Below are 16,104 nucleotides of genomic sequence, written 5' to 3'. Positions count from 1 at the left end.
CGCATTAGATTAGGCCCATCCTTTCGTTATCAGACGGGCCTATTCAGTATCATCACATTACGTATGTTCTTCTTTATGTAAATATTATCGTTGGTCAAAGTAAGATTCAAACTTTCCCATACACACACATTCATAATCATGAAATCAACGAGTATTAATTTAACAACTGGTATGCGACAATAATTTCTTTTTCTGTTTGGTCATCCATACTTCCACTTGGACTATATTCTTTTTTCAATTATGTATCTTTTCCAATATAATTATTCTCTCTATAAGCCGAGCTGAATTTTAACATTCTCGAATAGTAATTCAGCCGTTACGTTAGAATGAATTTTAAAACTATTAAAACGACGTGTGCTTATATTTTTACTCATATAAGAATTTTTTTCTTTTCCCGTCTTTCAGAAGTAGCACTTTCACAGTATTTTAACTTCCATGATGTTGTAAGATCAAAGCTTGAGCGGAATTGAGTAAAAACAGTTATGGACGTAACTTAAATGTTACACATGATAGCGGTGGGATTCGAACCCACGCCTCCGAAGAGACTGGTGCCTTAAACCAGCGGCTAAGACCGCTCGGCCACGCTACCTGCCCTCTGCATTCGATACTTCGCGTTTTAATCATACTCAATATAAATGTGAAATTTGAAGAAATCCTAAACAAAAATTTGATTTACGTCATTTAAAAGTTTTATTTCTATTGGAATTAACAGCCAACGTGTACACTATTGGCAGCGGTGGGATTCGAACCCACGCCTCCGAAGAAACTGGTGCCTTAAACCAGCGCCTTAGACCGCTCGGCCACGCTACCTACCTTACGCTGCAGTTATTTTGCGTTTTCATCACAATCACTTTGCATTTCAAACTTTGACAAGATTTCATCTAAAATTTAATCATTTCATTATACGACCAAATTGCTCATACACGTTGTTTTTACCATTTTCCGTCGGAATTCATGGCAAAAGTGTACACTATTGGCAGCGGTGGGATTCGAACCCACGCCTCCGAAGAGACTGGTGCCTAAAACCAGCGCCTTAGACCGCTCGGCCACGCTACCAGATAAGAACTCGCTAACCTCGCTTCGTTAATCACAACTCATAAATACAACTTTCAACAGACACAAATACATAGTGATTTTACCTCCGACAATCAGGTCATGTTTTTTGTCAAGTTTGTTTGCTTGTTTGTGTACAGTATACATCGCTTCAGCAACTGACATCAAACTTGTCAAACAATCGTCTACCTTAATGCGGCTTTGATTTCGGCATATCGAGGTCAAAACTCAAGTTTTCGTAAAAACTTGAAATTCACTCTTTTCGTTATAACTTCGGGTCTGTTTAGAGCATACACTCACAGCGTCGCCCAGATTTTAGCCAATAAACTTCCGCATATGATATATCTTTGAACTATGAGTGTGAAGTCATCTTTAAAATCATTTTCCATGATCGAAATTATGACGGAGTTTGAAATTCCGATATTTCCAGACATGTTGTATGGATCTGAAGCTCTTTTATAACAGTTACCAACATGCAAGTTGGTGACATAATTAGAAAAATAACTTTGGAGTAATCAACGTTTACACGACCTAACTGCGGCAATACTTCATATAATATGGGAAATGAAGGCTCGCATTAGATTAGGCCCATCCTTTCGTTATCAGACGGGCCTATTCAGTATCATCACATTACGTATGTTCTTCTTTATGTAAATATTATCGTTGGTCAAAGTAAGATTCAAACTTTCCCATACACACACATTCATAATCATGAAATCAACGAGTATTAATTTAACAACTGGTATGCGACAATAATTTCTTTTTCTGTTTGGTCATCCATACTTCCACTTGGACTATATTCTTTTTTCAATTATGTATCTTTTCCAATATAATTATTCTCTCTATAAGCCGAGCTGAATTTTAACATTCTCGAATAGTAATTCAGCCGTTACGTTAGAATGAATTTTAAAACTATTAAAACGACGTGTGCTTATATTTTTACTCATATAAGAATTTTTTTCTTTTCCCGTCTTTCAGAAGTAGCACTTTCACAGTATTTTAACTTCCATGATGTTGTAAGATCAAAGCTTGAGCGGAATTGAGTAAAAACAGTTATGGACGTAACTTAAATGTTACACATGATAGCGGTGGGATTCGAACCCACGCCTCCGAAGAGACTGGTGCCTTAAACCAGCGCCTTAGACCGCTCGGCCACGCTACCTGCCCTCTGCATTCGATACTTCGCGTTTTAATCATACTCAATATAAATGTGAAATTTGAAGAAATCCTAAACAAAAATTCGATTTACGTCATTTAAAAGTTTTATTTCTATTGGAATTAACAACCAACGTGTACACTATTGGCAGCGGTGGGATTCGAACCCACGCCTCCGAAGAGACTGGTGCCTTGAACCAGCGCCTTAGACCGCTCGGCCACGCTACCTACCTTACGCTGCAGTTATTTTGCGTTTTCATCACAATCACTTTGCATTTCAAACTTTGACAAGATTTCATCTAAAATTTAATCATTTCATTATACGACCAAATTGCTCATACACGTTGTTTTTACCATTTTCCGTCGGAATTCATGGCAAAAGTGTACACTATTGGCAGCGGTGGGATTCGAACCCACGCCTCCGAAGAGACTGGTGCCTAAAACCAGCGCCTTAGACCGCTCGGCCACGCTACCAGATAAGAACTCGCTAACCTCGCTTCGTTAATCACAACTCATAAATACAACTTTCAACAGACACAAATACATAGTGATTTTACCTCCGACAATCAGGTCATGTTTTTTGTCAAGTTTGTTTGCTTGTTTGTGTACAGTATACATCGCTTCAGCAACTGACATCAAACTTGTCAAACAATCGTCTACCTTAATGCAGCTTTGATTTCGGCATATCGAGGTCAAAACTCAAGTTTTCGTAAAAACTTGAAATTCACTCTTTTCGTTATAACTTCGGGTCTGTTTAGAGCATACACTCACAGCGTCGCCCAGATTTTAGCCAATAAACTTCCGCATATGATATATCTTTGAACTATGAGTGTGAAGTCATCTTTAAAATCATTTTCCATGATCGAAATTATGACGGAGTTTGAAATTCCGATATTTCCAGACATGTTGTATGGATCTGAAGCTCTTTTATAACAGTTACCAACATGCAAGTTGGTGACATAATTAGAAAAATAACTTTGGAGTAATCAACGTTTACACGACCTAACTGCGGCAATACTTCATATAATATGGGAAATGAAGGCTCGCATTAGATTAGGCCCATCCTTTCGTTATCAGACGGGCCTATTCAGTATCATCACATTACGTATGTTCTTCTTTATGTAAATATTATCGTTGGTCAAAGTAAGATTCAAACTTTCCCATACACACACATTCATAATCATGAAATCAACGAGTATTAATTTAACAACTGGTATGCGACAATAATTTCTTTTTCTGTTTGGTCATCCATACTTCCACTTGGACTATATTCTTTTTTCAATTATGTATCTTTTCCAATATAATTATTCTCTCTATAAGCCGAGCTGAATTTTAACATTCTCGAATAGTAATTCAGCCGTTACGTTAGAATGAATTTTAAAACTATTAAAACGACGTGTGCTTATATTTTTACTCATATAAGAATTTTTTTCTTTTCCCGTCTTTCAGAAGTAGCACTTTCACAGTATTTTAACTTCCATGATGTTGTAAGATCAAAGCTTGAGCGGAATTGAGTAAAAACAGTTATGGACGTAACTTAAATGTTACACATGATAGCGGTGGGATTCGAACCCACGCCTCCGAAGAGACTGGTGCCTTAAACCAGCTCCTAAGACCGCTCGGCCACGCTACCTGCCCTCTGCATTCGATACTTCGCGTTTTAATCATACTCAATATAAATGTGAAATTTGAAGAAATCCTAAACAAAAATTTGATTTACGTCATTTAAAAGTTTTATTTCTATTGGAATTAACAGCCAACGTGTACACTATTGGCAGCGGTGGGATTCGAACCCACGCCTCCGAAGAAACTGGTGCCTTAAACCAGCGCCTTAGACCGCTCGGCCACGCTACCTACCTTACGCTGCAGTTATTTTGCGTTTTCATCACAATCACTTTGCATTTCAAACTTTGACAAGATTTCATCTAAAATTTAATCATTTCATTATACGACCAAATTGCTCATACACGTTGTTTTTACCATTTTCCGTCGGAATTCATGGCAAAAGTGTACACTATTGGCAGCGGTGGGATTCGAACCCACGCCTCCGAAGAGACTGGTGCCTAAAACCAGCGCCTTAGACCGCTCGGCCACGCTACCAGATAAGAACTCGCTAACCTCGCTTCGTTAATCACAACTCATAAATACAACTTTCAACAGACACAAATACATAGTGATTTTACCTCCGACAATCAGGTCATGTTTTTTGTCAAGTTTGTTTGCTTGTTTGTGTACAGTATACATCGCTTCAGCAACTGACATCAAACTTGTCAAACAATCGTCTACCTTAATGCGGCTTTGATTTCGGCATATCGAGGTCAAAACTCCAGTTTTCATAAAAACTTGAAATTCACTCTTTTCGTTATAACTTCGGGTCTGTTTAGAGCATACACTCACAGCGTCGCCCAGATTTTAGCCAATAAACTTCCGCATATGATATATCTTTGAACTATGAGTGTGACGTCATCTTTAAAATCATTTTCCATGATCGAAATTATGACGGAGTTTGAAATTCCGATATTTCCAGACATGTTGTATGGATCTGAAGCTCTTTTATAACAGTTACCAACATGCAAATTGGTGACATAATTAGAAAAATAACTTTGGAGTAATCAACGTTTACACGACCTAACTTCGGCAATACTTCATATAATATGGGAAATGAAGGCTCGCATTAGATTAGGCCACTCCTTTCGTTATCAGACGGGCCTATTCAGTATCATCAAATTACGTATGTTCTTCTTTATGTAAATATTATCGTTGGTCAAAGTAAGATTCAAACTTTCCCATACACACACATTCATAATCATGAAATCAACGAGTATTAATTTAACAACTGGTATGCGACAATAATTTTTTGTTTTCTTTTTGGTCATCCATACTTCCACTTGGACTATATTCTTTTTTCAATTATGTATCTTTTCCAATATAATTATTCTCTCTATAAGCCGAGCTGAATTTTAACATTCTCGAATAGTAATTCAGCCGTTACGTTAGAATGAATTTTAAAACTATTAAAACGACGTGTGCTTATATTTTTACTCATATAAGAATTTTTTTCTTTTCCCGTCTTTCCGAAGTAGCACTTTCACAGTATTTTAACTTCCATGATGTTGTAAGATCAAAGCTTGAGCGGAATTGAGTAAAAACAGTTATGGACGTAACTTAAATGTTACACATGATAGCGGTGGGATTCGAACCCACGCCTCCGAAGAGACTGGTGCCTTAAACCAGCGCCTTAGACCGCTCGGCCACGCTACCTGCCCTCTGCATTCGATACTTCGCGTTTTAATCATACTCAATATAAATGTGAAATTTGAAGAAATCCTAAACAAAAATTTGATTTACGTCATTTAAAAGTTTTATTTCTATTGGAATTAACAACCAACGTGTACACTATTGGCAGCGGTGGGATTCGAACCCACGCCTCCGAAGAGACTGGTGCCTTAAACCAGCGCCTTAGACCGCTCGGCCACGCTACCTACTTTACGCTGCAGTTATTTTGCGTTTTCATCACAATCACTTTGCATTTCAAACTTTGACAAGATTTCATCTAAAATTTAATCATTTCATTATACGACCAAATTGCTCATACACGTTGTTTTTACCATTTTCCGTCGGAATTCATGGCAAAAGTGTACACTATTGGCAGCGGTGGGATTCGAACCCACGCCTCCGAAGAGACTGGTGCCTAAAACCAGCGCCTTAGACCGCTCGGCCACGCTACCAGAGAAGAACTCGCTAACCTCGCTTCGTTAATCACAACTCATAAATACAACTTTCAACAGACACAAATACATCGTGATTTTACCTCCGACAATCAGGTCATGTTTTTTGTCAAGTTTGTTTGCTTGTTTGTGTACAGTATACATCGCTTCAGCAACTGACATCAAACTTGTCAAACAATCGTCTACCTTAATGCGGCTTTGATTTCGGCATATCGAGGTCAAAACTCAAGTTTTCGTAAAAACTTGAAATTCACTCTTTTCGTTATAACTTCGGGTCTGTTTAGAGCATACACTCACAGCGTCGCCCAGATTTTAGCCAATAAACTTCCGCATATGATATATCTTTGAACTATGAGTGTGAAGTCATCTTTAAAATCATTTTCCATGATCGAAATTATGACGGAGTTTGAAATTCCGATATTTCCAGACATGTTGTATGGATCTGAAGCTCTTTTATAACAGTTACCAACATGCAAGTTGGTGACATAATTAGAAAAATAACTTTGGAGTAATCAACGTTTACACGACCTAACTGCGGCAATACTTCATATAATATGGGAAATGAAGGCTCGCATTAGATTAGGCCCATCCTTTCGTTATCAGACGGGCCTATTCAGTATCATCAAATTACGTATGTTCTTCTTTATGTAAATATTATCGTTGGTCAAAGTAAGATTCAAACTTTCCCATACACACACATTCATAATCATGAAATCAACGAGTATTAATTTAACAACTGGTATGCGACAATAATTTCTTTTTCTTTTTGGTCATCCATACTTCCACTTGGACTATATTCTTTTTTCAATTATGTATCTTTTCCAATATAATTATTCTCTCTATAAGCCGAGCTGAATTTTAACATTCTCGAATAGTAATTCAGCCGTTACGTTAGAATGAATTTTAAAACTATTAAAACGACGTGTGCTTATATTTTTACTCATATAAGAATTTTTTTCTTTTCCCGTCTTTCCGAAGTAGCACTTTCACAGTATTTTAACTTCCATGATGTTGTAAGATCAAAGCTTGAGCGGAATTGAGTAAAAACAGTTATGGACGTAACTTAAATGTTACACATGATAGCGGTGGGATTCGAACCCACGCCTCCGAAGAGACTGGTGCCTGAAACCAGCGCCTTAGACCGCTCGGCCACGCTACCTGCCCTCTGCATTCGATACTTCGCGTTTTAATCATACTCAATATAAATGTGAAATTTGAAGAAATCCTAAACAAAAATTTGATTTACGTCATTTAAAAGTTTTATTTCTATTGGAATTAACAACCAACGTGTACACTATTGGCAGCGGTGGGATTCGAACCCACGCCTCCGAAGAGACTGGTGCCTTAAACCAGCGCCTTAGACCGCTCGGCCACGCTACCTACCTTACGCTGCAGTTATTTTGCGTTTTCATCACAATCACTTTGCATTTCAAACTTTGACAAGATTTCATCTAAAATTTAATCATTTCATTATACGACCAAATTGCTCATACACGTTGTTTTTACCATTTTCCGTCGGAATTCATGGCAAAAGTGTACACTATTGGCAGCGGTGGGATTCGAACCCACGCCTCCGAAGAGACTGGTGCCTAAAACCAGCGCCTTAGACCGCTCGGCCACGCTACCAGATAAGAACTCGCTAACCTCGCTTCGTTAATCACAACTCATAAATACAACTTTCAACAGACACAAATACATAGTGATTTTACCTCCGACAATCAGGTCATGTTTTTTGTCAAGTTTGTTTGCTTGTTTGTGTACAGTATACATCGCTTCAGCAACTGACATCAAACTTGTCAAACAATCGTCTACCTTAATGCGGCTTTGATTTCGGCATATCGAGGTCAAAACTCAAGTTTTCGTAAAAACTTGAAATTCACTCTTTTCGTTATAACTTCGGGTCTGTTTAGAGCATACACTCACAGCGTCGCCCAGATTTTAGCCAATAAACTTCCGCATATGATATATCTTTGAACTATGAGTGTGAAGTCATCTTTAAAATCATTTTCCATGATCGAAATTATGACGGAGTTTGAAATTCCGATATTTCCAGACATGTTGTATGGATCTGAAGCTCTTTTATAACAGTTACCAACATGCAAATTGGTGACATAATTAGAAAAATAACTTTGGAGTAATCAACGTTTACACGACCTAACTTCGGCAATACTTCATATAATATGGGAAATGAAGGCTCGCATTAGATTAGGCCCATCCTTTCGTTATCAGACGGGCCTATTCAGTATCATCAAATTACGTATGTTCTTCTTTATGTAAATATTATCGTTGGTCAAAGTAAGATTCAAACTTTCCCATACACACACATTCATAATCATGAAACCAACGATTATTAATTTAACAACTGGTATGCGACAATAATTTCTTTTTCTTTTTGGTCATCCATACTTCCACTTGGACTATATTCTTTTTTCAATTATGTATCTTTTCCAATATAATTATTCTCTCTATAAGCCGAGCTGAATTTTAACATTCTCGAATAGTAATTCAGCCGTTACGTTAGAATGAATTTTAAAACTATTAAAACGACGTGTGCTTATATTTTTACTCATATAAGAATTTTTTTCTTTTCCCGTCTTTCCGAAGTAGCACTTTCACAGTATTTTAACTTCCATGATGTTGTAAGATCAAAGCTTGAGCGGAATTGAGTAAAAACAGTTGTGGACGCAACTTAAATGTTACACATGATAGCGGTGGGATTCGAACCCACGCCTCCGAAGAGACTGGTGCCTTAAACCAGCGCCTTAGACCGCTCGGCCACGCTACCTGCCCTCTGCATTCGATACTTCGCGTTTTAATCATACTCAATATAAATGTGAAATTTGAAGAAATCTTAAACAAAAATTTGATTTACGTCATTTAAAAGTTTTATTTCTATTGGAATTAACAACCAACATGTACACTATTGGCAGCGGTGGGATTCGAACCCACGCCTCCGAAGAGACTGGTGCCTTAAACCAGCGCCTTAGACCGCTCGGCCACGCTACCTACCTTACGCTGCAGTTATTTTGCGTTTTCATGACAATCACTTTGCATTTCAAACTTTGACAAGATTTCATCTAAAATTTAATCATTTCATTATACGACCAAATTGCTCATACACGTTGTTTTTACCATTTTTCGGTCGGAATTCATGGCAAAAGTGTACACTATTGGCAGCGGTGGGATTCGAACCCACGCCTCCGAAGAGACTGGTGCCTAAAACCAGCGCCTTAGACCGCTCGGCCACGCTACCAGATAAGAACTCGCTAACCTCGCTTCGTTAATCACAACTCATAAATACAACTTTCAACAGACACAAATACATAGTGATTTTACCTCCGAAAATCAGGTCATGTTTTTTGTCAAGTTTGTTTGCTTGTTTGTGTACAGTATACATCGCTTCAGCAACTGACATCAAACTTGTCAAACAATCGTCTACCTTAATGCGGCTTTGATTTTGGCATATCGAGGTCAAAACTCAAGTTTTCGTAAAAACTTGAAATTCACTCTTTTCGTTATAACTTCGGGTCTGTTTAGAGCATACACTCACAGCGTCGCCCAGATTTTAGCCAATAAACTTCCGCATATGATATATCTTTGAACTATGAGTGTGAAGTCATCTTTAAAATCATTTTCCATGATCGAAATTATGACGGAGTTTGAAATTCCGATATTTCCAGACATGTTGTATGGATCTGAAGCTCTTTTATAACAGTTACCAACATGCAAGTTGGTGACATAATTAGAAAAATAACTTTGGAGTAATCAACGTTTACACGACCTAACGACGGCAATACTTCATATAATATGGGAAATGAAGGCTCGCATTAGATTAGGCCCATCCTTTCGTTATCAGACGGGCCTATTCAGTATCATCAAATTACGTATGTTCTTCTTTATGTAAATATTATCGTTGGTCAAAGTAAGATTCAAACTTTCCCATACACACACATTCATAATCATGAAATCAACGAGTATTAATTTAACAACTGGTATGCGACAATAATTTCTTTTTCTTTTTGGTCATCCATACTTCCACTTGGACTATATTCTTTTTTCAATTATGTATCTTTTCCAATATAATTATTCTCTCTATAAGCCGAGCTGAATTTTAACATTCTCGAATAGTAATTCAGCCGTTACGTTAGAATGAATTTTAAAACTATTAAAACGACGTGTGCTTATATTTTTACTCATATAAGAATTTTTTTCTTTTCCCGTCTTTCCGAAGTAGCACTTTCACAGTATTTTAACTTCCATGATGTTGTAAGATCAAAGCTTGAGCGGAATTGAGTAAAAACAGTTATGGACGTAACTTAAATGTTACACATGATAGCGGTGGGATTCGAACCCACGCCTCCGAAGAGACTGGTGCCTTAAACCAGCGCCTAAGACCGCTCGGCCACGCTACCTGCCCTCTGCATTCGATACTTCGCGTTTTAATCATACTCAATATAAATGTGAAATTTGAAGAAATCCTAAACAAAAATTTGATTTACGTCATTTAAAAGTTTTATTTCTATTGGAATTAACAACCAACGTGTACACTATTGGCAACGGTGGGATTCGAACCCACGCCTCCGAAGAGACTGGTGCCTTAAACCAGCGCCTTAGACCGCTCGGCCACGCTACCAGATAAGAACTCGCTAACCTCGCTTCGTTAATCACAAATCACAAATACAACTTTCAACAGACACAAATACATAGTTAGTGATTTTACCTCCGACAATCAGGTCATGTTTTTTGTCAAGTTTGTTTGCTTGTTTGTGTACAGTATACATCGCTTCAGCAACTGACATCAAACTTGTCAAACAATCGTCTACCTTAATGCGGCTTTGATTTCGGCATATCGAGGTCAAAACTCAAGTTTTCGTAAAAACATGAAATTCACTTTTCGTTATAACTTCGGGTCTGTTTAGAGCATACACTCACAGCGTCGCCCAGATTTTAGCCAATAAACTTCCGCATATGATATATCTTTGAACTATGAGTGTGAAGTCATCTTTAAAATCATTTTCCATGATCGAAATTATGACGGAGTTTGAAATTCCGATATTTCCAGACATGTTGTATGGATCTGAAGCTCTTTTATAACAGTTACCAACATGCAAGTTGGTGACATAATTAGAAAAATAACTTTGGAGTAATCAACGTTTACACGACCTAACTTCGGCAATACTTCATAAAATATGGGAAATGAAGGCTCGCATTAGATTAGGCCCATCCTTTCGTTATCAGACGGGCCTATTCAGTATCATCAAATTACGTATGTTCTTCTTTATGTAAATATTATCGTTGGTCAAAGTAAGATTCAAACTTTCCCATACACACACATTCATAATCATGAAATCAACGAGTATTAATTTAACAACTGGTATGCGACAATAATTTCTTTTTCTTTTTGGTCATCCATACTTCCACTTGGACTATATTCTTTTTTCAATTATGTATCTTTTCCAATATAATTATTCTCTCTATAAGCCGAGCTGAATTTTAACATTCTCGAATAGTAATTCAGCCGTTACGTTAGAATGAATTTTAAAACTATTAAAACGACGTGTGCTTATATTTTTACTCATATAAGAATTTTTTTCTTTTCCCGTCTTTCCGAAGTAGCACTTTCACAGTATTTTAACTTCCATGATGTTGTAAGATCAAAGCTTGAGCGGAATTGAGTAAAAACAGTTATGGACGTAACTTAAATGTTACACATGATAGCGGTGGGATTCGAACCCACGCCTCCGAAGAGACTGGTGCCTTAAACCAGCGCCTTAGACCGCTCGGCCACGCTACCTGCCCTCTGCATTCGATACTTCGCGTTTTAATCATACTCAATATAAATGTGAAATTTGAAGAAATCCTAAACAAAAATTTGATTTACGTCATTTAAAAGTTTTATTTCTATTGGAATTAACAACCAACGTGTACACTATTGGCAGCGGTGGGATTCGAACCCACGCCTCCGAAGAGACTGGTGCCTTAAACCAGCGCCTTAGACCGCTCGGCCACGCTACCAGATAAGAACTCGCTAACCTCGCTTCGTTAATCACAAATCACAAATACAACTTTCAACAGACACAAATACATAGTTAGTGATTTTACCTCCGACAATCAGGTCATGTTTTTTGTCAAGTTTGTTTGCTTATTTGTGTACAGTATACATCGCTTCAGCAACTGACATCAAACTTGTCAAACAATCGTCTACCTTAATGCGGCTTTGATTTCGGCATATCGAGGTCAAAACTCAAGTTTTCGTAAAAACATGAAATTCACTTTTCGTTATAACTTCGGGTCTGTTTAGAGCATACACTCACAGCGTCGCCCAGATTTTAGCCAATAAACTTCCGCATATGATATATCTTTGAACTATGAGTGTGAAGTCATCTTTAAAATCATTTTCCATGATCGAAATTATGACGGAGTTTGAAATTCCGATATTTCCAGACATGTTGTATGGATCTGAAGCTCTTTTATAACAGTTACCAACATGCAAGTTGGTGACATAATTAGAAAAATAACTTTGGAGTAATCAACGTTTACACGACCTAACTTCGGCAATACTTCATAAAATATGGGAAATGAAGGCTCGCATTAGATTAGGCCCATCCTTTCGTTATCAGACGGGCCTATTCAGTATCATCAAATTACGTATGTTCTTCTTTATGTAAATATTATCGTTGGTCAAAGTAAGATTCAAACTTTCCCATACACACACATTCATAATCATGAAATCAACGAGTATTAATTTAACAACTGGTATGCGACAATAATTTCTTTTTCTTTTTGGTCATCCATACTTCCACTTGGACTATATTCTTTTTTCAATTATGTATCTTTTCCAATATAATTATTCTCTCTATAAGCCGAGCTGAATTTTAACATTCTCGAATAGTAATTCAGCCGTTACGTTAGAATGAATTTTAAAACTATTAAAACGACGTGTGCTTATATTTTTACTCATATAAGAATTTTTTTCTTTTCCCGTCTTTCCGAAGTAGCACTTTCACAGTATTTTAACTTCCATGATGTTGTAAGATCAAAGCTTGAGCGGAATTGAGTAAAAACAGTTATGGACGTAACTTAAATGTTACACATGATAGCGGTGGGATTCGAACCCACGCCTCCGAAGAGACTGGTGCCTTAAACCAGCGCCTTAGACCGCTCGGCCACGCTACCTGCCCTCTGCATTCGATACTTCGCGTTTTAATCATACTCAATATAAATGTGAAATTTGAAGAAATCCTAAACAAAAATTTGATTTACGTCATTTAAAAGTTTTATTTCTATTGGAATTAACAACCAACGTGTACACTATTGGCAGCGGTGGGATTCGAACCCAAGCCTCCGGAGAGACTGGTGCCTAAAACCAGCGCCTTAGACCGCTCGGCCACGCTACCAGATAAGAACTCGCTAACCTCGCTTCGTTAATCACAAATCACAAATACAACTTTCAACAGACACAAATACATAGTTAGTGATTTTACCTCCGACAATCAGGTCATGTTTTTTGTCAAGTTTGTTTGCTTATTTGTGTACAGTATACATCGCTTCAGCAACTGACATCAAACTTGTCAAACAATCGTCTACCTTAATGCGGCTTTGATTTCGGCATATCGAGGTCAAAACTCAAGTTTTCGTAAAAACATGAAATTCACTTTTCGTTATAACTTCGGGTCTGTTTAGAGCATACACTCACAGCGTCGCCCAGATTTTAGCCAATAAACTTCCGCATATGATATATCTTTGAACTATGAGTGTGAAGTCATCTTTAAAATCATTTTCCATGATCGAAATTATGACGGAGTTTGAAATTCCGATATTTCCAGACATGTTGTATGGATCTGAAGCTCTTTTATAACAGTTACCAACATGCAAGTTGGTGACATAATTAGAAAAATAACTTTGGAGTAATCAACGTTTACACGACCTAACTTCGGCAATACTTCATAAAATATGGGAAATGAAGGCTCGCATTAGATTAGGCCCATCCTTTCGTTATCAGACGGGCCTATTCAGTATCATCAAATTACGTATGTTCTTCTTTATGTAAATATTATCGTTGGTCAAAGTAAGATTCAAACTTTCCCATACACACACATTCATAATCATGAAATCAACGAGTATTAATTTAACAACTGGTATGCGACAATAATTTCTTTTTCTTTTTGGTCATCCATACTTCCACTTGGACTATATTCTTTTTTCAATTATGTATCTTTTCCAATATAATTATTCTCTCTATAAGCCGAGCTGAATTTTAACATTCTCGAATAGTAATTCAGCCGTTACGTTAGAATGAATTTTAAAACTATTAAAACGACGTGTGCTTATATTTTTACTCATATAAGAATTTTTTTCTTTTCCCGTCTTTCCGAAGTAGCACTTTCACAGTATTTTAACTTCCATGATGTTGTAAGATCAAAGCTTGAGCGGAATTGAGTAAAAACAGTTATGGACGTAACTTAAATGTTACACATGATAGCGGTGGGATTCGAACCCACGCCTCCGAAGAGACTGGTGCCTTAAACCAGCGCCTTAGACCGCTCGGCCACGCTACCTGCCCTCTGCATTCGATACTTCGCGTTTTAATCATACTCAATATAAATGTGAAATTTGAAGAAATCCTAAACAAAAATTTGATTTACGTCATTTAAAAGTTTTATTTCTATTGGAATTAACAACCAACGTGTACACTATTGGCAGCGGTGGGATTCGAACCCACGCCTCCGAAGAGACTGGTGCCTAAAACCAGCGCCTTAGACCGCTCGGCCACGCTACCAGATAAGAACTCGCTAACCTCGCTTCGTTAATCACAACTCATAAATACAACTTTCAACAGACACAAATACATAGTTAGTGATTTTACCTCCGACAATCAGGTCATGTTTTTTGTCAAGTTTGTTTGCTTGTTTGTGTACAGTATACATCGCTTCAGCAACTGACATCAAACTTGTCAAACAATCGTCTACCTTAATGCGGCTTTGATTTCGGCATATCGAGGTCAAAACTCAAGTTTTCGTAAAAACTTGAAATTCACTCTTTTCGTTATAACTTCGGGTCTGTTTAGAGCATACACTCACAGCGTCGCCCAGATTTTAGCCAATAAACTTCCGCATATGATATATCTTTGAACTATGAGTGTGAAGTCATCTTTAAAATCATTTTCCATGATCGAAATTATGACGGAGTTTGAAATTCCGATATTTCCAGACATGTTGTATGGATCTGAAGCTCTTTTATAACATGCAAGTTGGTGACATAATTAGAAAAATAACTTTGGAGTAATCAACGTTTACACGACCTAACTGCGGCAATACTTCATATAATATGGGAAATGAAGGCTCGCATTAGATTAGGCCCATCCTTTCGTTATCAGACGGGCCTATTCAGTATCATCAAATTACGTATGTTCTTCTTTATGTAAATATTATCGTTGGTCAAAGTAAGATTCAAACTTTCCCATACACACACATTCATAATCATGAAATCAACGAGTATTAATTTAACAACTGGTATGCGACAATAATTTCTTTTTCTTTTTGGTCATCCATACTTCCACTTGGACTATATTCTTTGTTCAATTATGTATCTTTTCCAATATAATTATTCTCTCTATAAGCCGAGCTGAATTTTAACATTCTCGAATAGTAATTCAGCCGTTACGTTAGAATGAATTTTAAAACTATTAAAACGACGTGTGCTTATATTTTTACTCATATAAGATTTTTTTTCTTTTCCCGTCTTTCCGAAGTAGCACTTTCACAGTATTTTAACTTCCATGATGTTGTAAGATCAAAGCTTGAGCGGAATTGAGTAAAAACAGTTATGGACGTAACTTAAATGTTACACATGATAGCGGTGGGATTCGAACCCACGCCTCCGAAGAGACTGGTGCCTTAAACCAGCGCCTTAGACCGCTCGGCCACGCTACCTGCCCTCTGCATTCGATACTTCGCGTTTTAATCATACTCAATATAAATGTGAAATTTGAAGAAATCCTAAACAAAAATTTGATTTACGTCATTTAAAAGTTTTATTTCTATTGGAATTAACAACCAACGTGTACACTATTGGCAGCGGTGGGATTCGAACCCACGCCTCCGAAGAGACTGGTACCTTAAACCAGCGCCTTAGACCGCTCGGCCACGCTACCTACCTTACGCTGCAG

The 16,104-nt window shown here is 37.4% G+C and overlaps 28 non-coding genes across 28 annotated transcripts; all 28 read right to left on the bottom strand.

Annotated features, from left to right (window-relative positions):
* Positions 1 to 507: 507 nt before the first annotated feature.
* Trnal-aag (transfer RNA leucine (anticodon AAG)) lies at positions 508 to 589 on the bottom strand. The gene has a single exon. It is a non-coding gene; the product is annotated as a tRNA-Leu (tRNA).
* Positions 590 to 728: 139 nt separating this feature from the next.
* Positions 729 to 810, bottom strand: Trnal-aag (transfer RNA leucine (anticodon AAG)). The gene has a single exon. It is a non-coding gene; the product is annotated as a tRNA-Leu (tRNA).
* A 164-nt stretch (positions 811 to 974) lies between these two features.
* Trnal-uag (transfer RNA leucine (anticodon UAG)) lies at positions 975 to 1,056 on the bottom strand. The gene has a single exon. It is a non-coding gene; the product is annotated as a tRNA-Leu (tRNA).
* Positions 1,057 to 2,133: 1,077 nt separating this feature from the next.
* On the bottom strand, positions 2,134 to 2,215 carry Trnal-aag (transfer RNA leucine (anticodon AAG)). The gene has a single exon. It is a non-coding gene; the product is annotated as a tRNA-Leu (tRNA).
* A 139-nt stretch (positions 2,216 to 2,354) lies between these two features.
* Positions 2,355 to 2,436, bottom strand: Trnal-aag (transfer RNA leucine (anticodon AAG)). Its single transcript has one exon. It is a non-coding gene; the product is annotated as a tRNA-Leu (tRNA).
* Positions 2,437 to 2,600: 164 nt separating this feature from the next.
* Positions 2,601 to 2,682, bottom strand: Trnal-uag (transfer RNA leucine (anticodon UAG)). The gene has a single exon. It is a non-coding gene; the product is annotated as a tRNA-Leu (tRNA).
* A 1,077-nt stretch (positions 2,683 to 3,759) lies between these two features.
* On the bottom strand, positions 3,760 to 3,841 carry Trnal-aag (transfer RNA leucine (anticodon AAG)). Its single transcript has one exon. It is a non-coding gene; the product is annotated as a tRNA-Leu (tRNA).
* A 139-nt stretch (positions 3,842 to 3,980) lies between these two features.
* Trnal-aag (transfer RNA leucine (anticodon AAG)) lies at positions 3,981 to 4,062 on the bottom strand. The gene has a single exon. It is a non-coding gene; the product is annotated as a tRNA-Leu (tRNA).
* A 164-nt stretch (positions 4,063 to 4,226) lies between these two features.
* Trnal-uag (transfer RNA leucine (anticodon UAG)) lies at positions 4,227 to 4,308 on the bottom strand. Its single transcript has one exon. It is a non-coding gene; the product is annotated as a tRNA-Leu (tRNA).
* A 1,079-nt stretch (positions 4,309 to 5,387) lies between these two features.
* On the bottom strand, positions 5,388 to 5,469 carry Trnal-aag (transfer RNA leucine (anticodon AAG)). The gene has a single exon. It is a non-coding gene; the product is annotated as a tRNA-Leu (tRNA).
* Positions 5,470 to 5,608: 139 nt separating this feature from the next.
* Positions 5,609 to 5,690, bottom strand: Trnal-aag (transfer RNA leucine (anticodon AAG)). Its single transcript has one exon. It is a non-coding gene; the product is annotated as a tRNA-Leu (tRNA).
* A 164-nt stretch (positions 5,691 to 5,854) lies between these two features.
* Positions 5,855 to 5,936, bottom strand: Trnal-uag (transfer RNA leucine (anticodon UAG)). The gene has a single exon. It is a non-coding gene; the product is annotated as a tRNA-Leu (tRNA).
* Positions 5,937 to 7,013: 1,077 nt separating this feature from the next.
* On the bottom strand, positions 7,014 to 7,095 carry Trnal-cag (transfer RNA leucine (anticodon CAG)). The gene has a single exon. It is a non-coding gene; the product is annotated as a tRNA-Leu (tRNA).
* Positions 7,096 to 7,234: 139 nt separating this feature from the next.
* Positions 7,235 to 7,316, bottom strand: Trnal-aag (transfer RNA leucine (anticodon AAG)). Its single transcript has one exon. It is a non-coding gene; the product is annotated as a tRNA-Leu (tRNA).
* Positions 7,317 to 7,480: 164 nt separating this feature from the next.
* Trnal-uag (transfer RNA leucine (anticodon UAG)) lies at positions 7,481 to 7,562 on the bottom strand. Its single transcript has one exon. It is a non-coding gene; the product is annotated as a tRNA-Leu (tRNA).
* Positions 7,563 to 8,639: 1,077 nt separating this feature from the next.
* Positions 8,640 to 8,721, bottom strand: Trnal-aag (transfer RNA leucine (anticodon AAG)). The gene has a single exon. It is a non-coding gene; the product is annotated as a tRNA-Leu (tRNA).
* Positions 8,722 to 8,860: 139 nt separating this feature from the next.
* Positions 8,861 to 8,942, bottom strand: Trnal-aag (transfer RNA leucine (anticodon AAG)). The gene has a single exon. It is a non-coding gene; the product is annotated as a tRNA-Leu (tRNA).
* A 165-nt stretch (positions 8,943 to 9,107) lies between these two features.
* Positions 9,108 to 9,189, bottom strand: Trnal-uag (transfer RNA leucine (anticodon UAG)). The gene has a single exon. It is a non-coding gene; the product is annotated as a tRNA-Leu (tRNA).
* A 1,077-nt stretch (positions 9,190 to 10,266) lies between these two features.
* Positions 10,267 to 10,348, bottom strand: Trnal-aag (transfer RNA leucine (anticodon AAG)). Its single transcript has one exon. It is a non-coding gene; the product is annotated as a tRNA-Leu (tRNA).
* Positions 10,349 to 10,487: 139 nt separating this feature from the next.
* Trnal-aag (transfer RNA leucine (anticodon AAG)) lies at positions 10,488 to 10,569 on the bottom strand. Its single transcript has one exon. It is a non-coding gene; the product is annotated as a tRNA-Leu (tRNA).
* Positions 10,570 to 11,648: 1,079 nt separating this feature from the next.
* On the bottom strand, positions 11,649 to 11,730 carry Trnal-aag (transfer RNA leucine (anticodon AAG)). The gene has a single exon. It is a non-coding gene; the product is annotated as a tRNA-Leu (tRNA).
* Positions 11,731 to 11,869: 139 nt separating this feature from the next.
* Trnal-aag (transfer RNA leucine (anticodon AAG)) lies at positions 11,870 to 11,951 on the bottom strand. Its single transcript has one exon. It is a non-coding gene; the product is annotated as a tRNA-Leu (tRNA).
* A 1,079-nt stretch (positions 11,952 to 13,030) lies between these two features.
* Trnal-aag (transfer RNA leucine (anticodon AAG)) lies at positions 13,031 to 13,112 on the bottom strand. The gene has a single exon. It is a non-coding gene; the product is annotated as a tRNA-Leu (tRNA).
* Positions 13,113 to 13,251: 139 nt separating this feature from the next.
* Positions 13,252 to 13,333, bottom strand: Trnal-uag (transfer RNA leucine (anticodon UAG)). The gene has a single exon. It is a non-coding gene; the product is annotated as a tRNA-Leu (tRNA).
* A 1,079-nt stretch (positions 13,334 to 14,412) lies between these two features.
* Positions 14,413 to 14,494, bottom strand: Trnal-aag (transfer RNA leucine (anticodon AAG)). The gene has a single exon. It is a non-coding gene; the product is annotated as a tRNA-Leu (tRNA).
* A 139-nt stretch (positions 14,495 to 14,633) lies between these two features.
* On the bottom strand, positions 14,634 to 14,715 carry Trnal-uag (transfer RNA leucine (anticodon UAG)). The gene has a single exon. It is a non-coding gene; the product is annotated as a tRNA-Leu (tRNA).
* Positions 14,716 to 15,786: 1,071 nt separating this feature from the next.
* On the bottom strand, positions 15,787 to 15,868 carry Trnal-aag (transfer RNA leucine (anticodon AAG)). The gene has a single exon. It is a non-coding gene; the product is annotated as a tRNA-Leu (tRNA).
* A 139-nt stretch (positions 15,869 to 16,007) lies between these two features.
* On the bottom strand, positions 16,008 to 16,089 carry Trnal-aag (transfer RNA leucine (anticodon AAG)). Its single transcript has one exon. It is a non-coding gene; the product is annotated as a tRNA-Leu (tRNA).
* Positions 16,090 to 16,104: the final 15 nt, after the last annotated feature.

Source organism: Euprymna scolopes, chromosome 29 (genome assembly GCF_053919585.1).
Source record: "Euprymna scolopes isolate OS-2025 chromosome 29, ASM5391958v1, whole genome shotgun sequence".
Lineage (NCBI taxonomy): Eukaryota > Metazoa > Mollusca > Cephalopoda > Sepiida > Sepiolidae > Euprymna > Euprymna scolopes.
Note: the sequence above shows the minus strand (reverse complement) of the source record. Positions and strands in the feature narration are given on the sequence as shown.